Consider the following 9,558-nt stretch of genomic DNA (forward strand, 5'->3'; position numbering starts at 1 on the left):
AGCAGCGCCTATTTTTAACTTCCCTGCAGATTGGTTTTGCTTTGTTAATTTTTGAACTACAGTTTTCTGTTTTTACATGGTAAACTCTAATGCATTCTTGGATTAGTATTCGATCACTTTGGAGAAGCAAACTTTTTTCATATTAAAAACATTTACTGAGCACAAATTATTTTTATAAGTTCTGGAAAAATGCTAAAAATGCTTTTGCCATCAGGAGCCCCAAAGGTCCTGCCATACAGATGATACAATTTATTATCTAGGGCTCATTGTAGTGACCTCAAAAGGCAATGGAATAGCATAAAGTTAGATACAGTATTACACTCGCAGAACAACATAGGTATGAACGTTGATTCACAAGATACATTTGAGTTTGAGCACATTATAAAAAGTAAGTGAACTTCACCTCATAGACGAACTGAACTTTTACCAATTAAAATAGCGAACCTCAGAACTTTATTAATTAACTAGAATTTCTTGTACTTGACTGAACTCTGTGGTAGGGAGGAAGTGAACTTCAGACTAGAAAATATTTTAACTTCCAATTGTGTGTTATTACATCATCATGAACACATGATTGAAAATTTTGTTGGTCTTTGCCTAAGAAGCGGTGACAGAAAAGAAAACTTGGCTGAGAAAGACAACAACGCATTCCTAGACGCGCTCCAGGGAACAATCCACTCTTTTCCGTCATCTACTGCCAACAACACCAGGAGGAACTGCCATCGACCACCACGACGAGCGTATTTGAGGTGCAGAACATGAAGTGAAGTGAAACATGAATGGTGAGCTTCCAGGTTGTAAGCAAGTGGACCTCCGGACATGCAATTTTATAATGGTTATTTTTAGTGGCAGATAAACTTTTGTTTTTCGTTTAGAACAAAGAGTGATCTTCCTTAGCTATTAAAAAGCCAACTTTTTGTAAAAAATCCACCAGAAATATGAAAACTTCCTATGTGAACTAATCAAACCTCTCCAGCCAAAATAAATATTACTCCTCCGTAGGTTCAAGTGAACTCCACAACAGATAAGATTGAACATCAGAGAGTGTTTAAATTCATCTCGCATAGGCCTAACAACAGATAAGAAGTATACTAACATAATGGCCTGCATCACTGTACCAAACTAAACTTCTATTTTTTTCTATCAGGCACAGAGCAACAACAACATACGTGTATTTCAATTATCAGCAAGAAATAAGAATCAAAGTAGAGTAGAGCAATGCAGTTCGCTCATATCAGCATACATGTTTGCATCAGCAAGCGAGCCAGCAGTAGTGAGCTAGCCAAGGGTAGCACGCAAGAGAGATGCCTTCTGACTGGTGAAATGCCAGAGCAGCGCGGGGTGAACTTTCGGGGTCGCGAATGTCGGATTCTTGGGGCCGCGCGCATGAACTTACTAGCGAGGCGCTGCCAGACCCAGACTCGCGTGGATGCAGGGGAAGGATGGAGTCCAAGGTGCCACCGGTGTTGAAGGAGGTGGTGGGGCGTCGCCGGAGAGGAGGTGGTGGGGCGCCAACGGGGAGGAGGTCTTGGGGCGTTGATATCTACGCACGCTTCAATTCCTGTAGACAGTGTTGGGCCTCCAAGAGCAGAGGTTTGTAGAACAACAGCAAGTTTCCCTTAAGTGAATCACCCAAGGTTTATCGAACTCAGGGAGGTAGAGGTCAAAGATATCCCTCTCAAGCAACCCTGCAATTAAGATACAAGAAGTCTCTTGTGTCCCCAATACACCTAATACACTTGTCAGATGTATAGGTGCACTAGTTCGACGAAGAGATAGTGAAATACAAGTAATATGGATGATTATAAGTAGTAATTGCAATCTGAAATAAAATGGCAGCAAGCGAACATGTAGCAGAACTTGTTGGAAACGGTGTTTCAATGCTTAGAAACAAGGCCTAGGGATCATACTTTCACTAGTGGACTCTCTCAACAATGATCACATAACTGAATAAATAAATAGTACTCTCAAACACTCTCTTGTTGGATAACAAACACCATTCATTGTGTAGGGCTGCAAAAGCACACCTCAAGCCGGAGTAAACAAGCTCCACAACTTCATAAAGGAATCACACACGATGCGCACACTGTCACCATCACACCGTGGAGAGTGACTCCGGAGTTCATATTAAAGTAACCTCTAGAGTGCATAATAGACAAGAGCAACATCTACATATTCAACTAGATTACAAAGCTCATGATCACATAAAGATCACACCATGGGAGAGAGAGAGATGAACCACATAGCTACCGGTAGAGCCCTCAGCCTCGGGGAGAACTACTCCCTCCTCATCATGGGAGACAGCAACGGTGATGAAGATGGCGATGGAGTCGATGGAGATGGATTCCGGGGGCACTTCCCCGTCCTGGCGGCGTGCCGGAACAGAGACTTCTGTCCCCCAAACTTGGCTTCGCGATGGCGGCGGCTACGTAACTTTTTGTGGCAGAAGACCGATCGTGCTAGGGTTTTTGGAGACGAAGGATTATATAGGCAAAGGGGCAGCGTCGGGGGAGTCCCGAGGGGCCCACCCCATATGGCGGCGCGGCCAGGGGTGGGGCCACGCCCCCCTATGGTGTGGGAGCCCCTTGGCCCCCCTCTGGCCCTTCTCTGGCTCTCTGGGTCCGTCTCGGCAAAGTATTGACTTCTGTCTTCGTGGGGTCCAATTTCGAGAATATTTCCTGTGTAGGATTTCTGAAACCAAAAACAGCAGAAAACATGAACTGGCGCTTCGGCTTCTTGTTAATAGGTTAGTGCCAGAAAATGCATAAAAATGATATAAAGTATGAATAAAACATGTAGGTATTGTCATAAAACTAGCATGGAACATAAGAAAATTATTGAGAGTGGATTTGGTGTTCAGGGGGGTACGTGAGCACCCCCTAGCCACCGTTGGATCAACGTTGAGATTCAATTTCTCACTCACGGCCACCATACGGCGTTAGCATCTTTTTTAGCTGTTATCTGCATCTTGGGGATATCCCCAAATCGAGTGCCCCCACAGCGGCCCCTTGCTGGCCCCGGCCGTCCCCACGCCCTGGTAGTGCTCGTCCTTCTCCATCCTCAGCTGGATGAGCGCCTCGACCTCCTCCTTGGGCCACCGGGACATCCCCCCGCTGCCCTCTCCTCCTGCCCGGCCGCCCACTTCCGCCTTGGGCGGCGGCGCGACCACCAGCTGCAGCGAGCTGATACGTCTCCAACGTATCTATAATTTCTGATGTTCCATGCTTGTTTTATGACAATACCTACATGTTTTGCTCACACTTTATGATGATTTCATGCGTTTTCCGGAACTAACCTATTAACAAGATGCCACAGTGCCAGTTCCTGTTTTCTGTTGTTTTTGGTTCCAGAAAGGCTGTTCGGGCAATATTCTCGGAATTCGACGAAACGAAGACCAAATATCTTATTTTTCCCGGAAGGCTCCAGAACACCGAAGGGGAGTCGGAGGTGGGCCAGGGGGCCACCACACCATAAGGCGGCGCGGGCCCAGGCCTGGCCTCGCCAGCCTATGGTGAGGAGGTCCCAGACGCCTCCTTGCGCCGCCTCTTCGCCTATAAGACCCCTTTCGACCTAAAAACGTGATACGGATTGACAAAACTCCAGAAAGACTCCAGGGGCGCCGCCGCCATCGTGAAACTCCAATTCGGGGGACAGAATCTCTGTTCCGGCACGCCGCCGGAACGGGGAAGTGCCCCCGGAAGCCATCTCCATCAACGCCACCGCCTCCATCATGCTCCGTGAGTAGTTCCCCCATGGACTACGGGTTCTAGCAGTAGCTAGTTGATACGTCCAAAACGTATCTACTTTCCCGAACACTTTTGCTATTGTTTTGCCTCTAATTTGTGTATTTTGGGTGCAACTAACACGGACTAACGCTGTTTTCAGCAGAACTGCTCTGGTGTCTCGTTTTTGTGCAGAAATCCAACTTTCGGGAAAATCCTCGGAATTTATGCAGAAGGCCCTATTTTTCCAGAGAACTGACGGAGCCAGAAGGACAAACCAGGTGGAGGCCCGAGGGCCCCACACCATAGGGCGGCGCGGCCCAGGGGGGGCCCGCGCGGCCATGTGGTGTGGCCCCCTCGGCTGGCCTCCGACGCCCTCCTTCGGACTATTTATCGGCCTCGACCTAAAAACGTACGGAGGGAAGTCGAAGTCGCCAGAAACCCTCCAGAACGCCGCCACATCGCGAAACTCCGTCGCGGGAGCCAGAAGTCTCCGTTCTGGCACTCCGCCGGGACGGGGAATTGGAGGAGATCATCGCCGCCATCACCGCCAACGCTTCTACATCAACCAGCCATGTTTCCCCCATCCATGTGTGAGTAATTCCCCCGCTGTAGGCCGAAGGGGATGGTAGGGATTGGATGAGATTGGTCATGTAATAGCATAAGATTGTTAGGGCATAGTGCCTAGTGTCCGTAATTGGTACTTTGATGATATTGTTGCAACTTGTTATGCTTAATGCTTGTCACTAGGGCCCGAGTGCCATGATCTCAGATCTGAACATGTTATTGTTTCATCAAGATAATCATTGTTTATGGTCTTACCTATAAGTTGTATACACATGTCGCTGTCCGGAACCGATGGCCCCGAAGTGACAGAAATCGGGACAACCGGAGGGAATGGTAGCGATGTGAGGATCACATGTGTTCACGGAGTGTTAATGCTTTGCTCCGGTACTCTATTAAAAGGAGTACCTTAATATCCAGTAGTTTCCCTTGAGGCCCGGCTGCCACCGGCTGGTAGGACAAAAGATGTTGTGCAAGTTTCTCATTGCGAGCACGCACGACTATATATGGAACACATGCCTATTGATTGCTTTGTACTTGGACACCGTTTTATTATTATCTGCAAATGCCCTGCTATGATTGTTACATGAGTTTCTCTCATCCATGCAACGCCCGTCATCCGTCCCCGTGCCTACGTATTTTAATCCCGCTGTTTACTATAATCATTATCGCTGTCTTTGTTACTCGTCGTTATTTCACCATCGCCATCGCTATAAACCGTTTACTCTTGATAAACTCTTGCGAGCAAGTCTGTTTCAGTGCAGCTGAATTGACAACTCCGCTGTTAAGGCTTCCAAGTGTTCTTTGTCTCCCCTTGTGTCGAATCAATAAATTGGGTTTTACTTCCCTCGAAGACCGTTGCGATCCCCTATACTTGTGGGTCATCAAGAATATTTTCTCGGCGCCGTTGCCGGGGAGCATAGCTTTATTTGGAAGTTCACTTGGATTAATATTGTTCGCTGCAAATTCTCCATCATGGGTAAACCTCGCGATACTAAGGTCGCCATATTACCATCCACTACAAGAAAAGGTACAATTCTGAATACCTCCGCTACACTTGATTCACCATCTCGTGATTGATAAACTTGTTTCACCGCCACATGCTTCACATGCGGGTACTTCTGCTGAATCTGAAAACTCTCATAATATTGATAATATTTCTGCTGTGCTTGATGATAGTGGTTCTTTGGGATCCTTTCTAGATGCTACAATTGCTAGGTCTAGACATATTTAAATTGTTTAAACTCCTTTTGCTACTACTACTGTTAATTCACCTGAACTTGATAATTTTAGTGATTATCCTTGTGAAGATTATGTGGAGCTTAATGATGATTTTATTGAAAAATGCAATGCTACTACTGATGCAAGAAAAATTAAAAAGTTGCTTGCAGAACATCTCGTTAGATATAAACCTGTCTCGATCCTAAATTTGCCACATCTCCTATAAACATTAAGGATAAAGATTATGATTTTTCTCTTGATCTATCTCATATAGCTATTGTTGAGAAAACACCCTTTTGTGGTACTGAAAAAGAAAGTGCTGTTGAACACATGACTGAGTTATCTACTCTAAGTAGCTTGTTTTCTGATGATGTCAAGATGCGTACTTACTTTGTTGCTAAAATCTTTCCATTCTCATTAAAGGATGACGCTAAAACTTGGTATAATAATTTGCCACCTAATTCTATTAAAAGTCCAAAAGAATTGCTTGATGTTTTCTTCCGTAAATACTTTCCTGCTAGTGCTCAACATATTGCTTTGCAGAGAATTTATAATTTTGACCAGGAAGATGGAGAGAAATTGCCTGAGGCTTGGGCGAGATTTTGCTCTCTTATTAGAGCTCGGCCTGATCATGATTTGGAAAAGCATGATTTACTTGATATATTTTATAGCGGACTAACCATTGAGTCTAGGGCATACCTGGATAGTTGTGCTGGTTGTGTTTTCAGGAAAAGAACTCCAGACGACGCTGAAGAATTATTGGCTAAAATAGGCCGGAATCATGATGATTGGACTACGCCTGAACCAACTCCAACGCCAATATTGAAGAAGAGGGGTATGATTAAATTGAATGATGAAGATATGAGGGAAGCCAAGAAGTCTCTCAAGGAGAAAGGTATTAAACCTGAAGATGTGAAGAATCTTCCTCCCATAGAAGATATATGTGAGATAATTCCCCCTTCATCCATGATTGAGGTAAACTCCCTTCAACGCTTTACTAGGGAAGATATTCCGTATTCGAAACCTCCTGCACAATGCTTAGATGAGTTTGATAATTATATTGTTAAACAAGAAAATTTTAATATGATAATAGAGAATCATTTAATGGAAAATTCTCGAGCTATTAGTGAATTGCATGATATTGTAGAGAGAACCTCCAATGATGTTAAGATGCTTGTTAAACATTTTCATATGGTTCAAACTCAAATTGATCAACTCACTAAAGTGCAAAATGACTTGTTAGGGAATAATTCTAAAGAAAAACATGCTTATGAAGTAACAACTAGAGGTGGTGTCTCTACCCAGGATCCTCTATATCCTGAAGGGCATCCCAAAAGAATTGAACAAGATTCTCAACGCATTGAACCTAGTGCTCCTTCTAAGAAGAAAAAGAAGAAGAAACATAAAAATGTTGTAGAATCCTCTGAACCTGCTAATGATCCTAATAGTATTTCTATTTACGATCTTTGGCCCGAAAGTGGTAATGAACATGATAAAGATAATGATAAGAATGATGCTCCTGATAAAGAAGAGGTTGAAGAAGAACCTGAAAAGCATGCTAAAAATAAAAAGTACACTAAAGAAGATTTTATTGCTGAGAAACATGGTAATGAAAGAGAACCTTGGGTGCAAAAGCAAATGCCTTTTCCTGCTAAGAAACTAAAATCAAAGGAAGAAGAACACTATAATAAATTTTGCGATTGGATGAAACCTTTATTCTTGCAAATCCCTTTGACTGATGCTATTAAATTGCCTCCTTATTCAAAGTATATGAAAAATATTGTTACTAACAAAAGGAAAATCCCCAATGAGGAAATTTCCACTATGCTTGCTAATTACTCTTTCAATGGCAAAGTGCCAAAGAAGTTGGGCGACCCAGGTATACCTACTATTCCTTGTTCTATCAAGAATAATTATGTTAAAACTGCTCTATGTGACTTGGGAGCCGGTGTTAGTGTTATGCCTTTTTCTCTTTATAAGAGACTTTACTTAGATAAGATGATACCTACTGATATATCTTTACAAATGGCTGATAAATCTACTGCTATTCCTGTTGGTATATGTGAGGATGTTCCTGTTCAAGTTACTACTAACTGCTTAATATTAACTGATTTTGTTGTGTTGGAAATGCCTGAAGATGATAATATGTCTATTATTCTTGGGAGACCTTTTCTTAACACCGCAGGGGCTGTTATTGATTGCAATAAAGGAAAGGTTACTTTCAATGTTGATGATAGGGAGCATACCGTTTATTTTCCCAAGAGGATTGAGAAAGCGTGTGGAGTTAATACTATTTCTAATGTGAGAACTATCAAAGTGGGAACTATTGATTGTCCTATATATGAGCCTAAGGAAGAATATCAAACTCTCGTGATTGGATCCATATCAATACAATTCAAGGTAACATGATTGATTTGAGGTTTATTTCTTCTTATGCTATGTAAAATTTATTTGGTGGCAAGACTTGATCAACCTTGTTAACAAATACCTTTTATATGCATAGAGGAGGTAAACAACATCTCTTTCTTCCTCCACTTGCTCTAGTTGCTGTAACACTTTTAATTTGCAAAGTTCCTTAGTTAATCGGAGATTTCAAAATTTTTCCTGGCCAGTAATAATAAATTAAATACCCAGAAATGTGCATTTTTCAAAGTTTTCAAAAATTCACAAAAATTATACCGTTTGTCCTATTTTTCGACGAGGCACCTGGGAGCACCAGAGGATGACCTGTGGGGCACCAGAGGGTGCCACACCATAGGCCAGCGCGGCCAAGGAGGGGGGCGCACCACCCTGTGGTGTGGGCCCCTCCTTGCCCCACTTTGCCATCTCTTTCTCCCAGCACCTTCTCTCTCCCGAAAAAACTCGTACCAAGTTCCTCTCACTCGCGTTTTTGCTCCAGAGCTCCAGATTTCTCGATCTCTTTGCTCAGCCCAGATTTCTTGCTGAAATTTGGCACATTTGCTCCTTGGTATGTGACTCCTCCACCCATCCAAGTAGAATTTTGTTTGGTTGAGTATATCTTGAATATTTTGCTGCTGTAGGTAACATGTTTAGTGAGCTTGCATGCTTGTTCTAAGTGGTAGAAACTAGTTTTGATGCATGATTAGTACTCTAGCAAGTTCCTATGGTAGTTCCCCTTGATTATATGTCACCAAATCAAATTTTTATATTGTTTGTTGAAATTTCAGAAAATGGAGTGGAATAGATATCAATTGAACCAACAAGAATTGGAAGTCCAACAAGTTATGAGGGTGAACCGTGAAGAGGGAGTATACCCCTCTTACTACCCGTGCGCGGATTTCATGAGAAGCGCGGGAATATTTGAAGATGTTCAAAGTCTAATTTCTCGTGCAGGGCTGAGTGACTTTGTTGAAGGAGAGCCAAGACAATATGCAAAATTAACTATGTCTTTTGTGCAGGACTTTAAGTTCAATTGGTCGCGATCTAACCCTACGGTCCAAAGATAAAATTTACAATAAAGCTGTCAACTTGCCATTCAGTGATTTTTGTGCAGCAATTAGAGTACCGCAATGGGGGTCATGCGAGAAGATAAGGGGATCGCCGCAAGAACTCTTGGACCTCTTCAAGATGATTTGCTATGGAAGGAGTTTCTCAGAGGATAGTGGTAAAATCACTAGCATTCAGCTCCCGGCTATCCGCTACTTTGCCTATTTTATTACCAAATGCGTTCTTGCTAAAAAGATTGGTGGTAAACTTTCTATCCCGGATTTGGCTTTTCTAGGCTGCGGCCTTTGCAAAGTAGTAGGACTTATAATTTGGGGGCATTGATAGCTTATAGACTTGCTACTAACCGTGAGAAAGGTGGAATTTGTGGAGGTCTCATCGCCTCTCGTTTACTAGCTTTTCATAATGGAGAACCTCATCATTTTGATATTCCATTCCCCATAGAAAAACTTGACATAGCCTCTATGATTAAACATGAATTCGTTTTTGATTCCTCCAACTTGGGTAACCTGTTTTACAAGATGACATTTTATAAGAAAGTCTGGAGAATAACTAAGAAAACTGAGAAATTAGTAAGATTGCCTGC

The sequence above is a fragment of the Lolium perenne genome, chromosome 4 (assembly GCF_019359855.2).
Source record: "Lolium perenne isolate Kyuss_39 chromosome 4, Kyuss_2.0, whole genome shotgun sequence".
Lineage (NCBI taxonomy): Eukaryota > Viridiplantae > Streptophyta > Magnoliopsida > Poales > Poaceae > Lolium > Lolium perenne.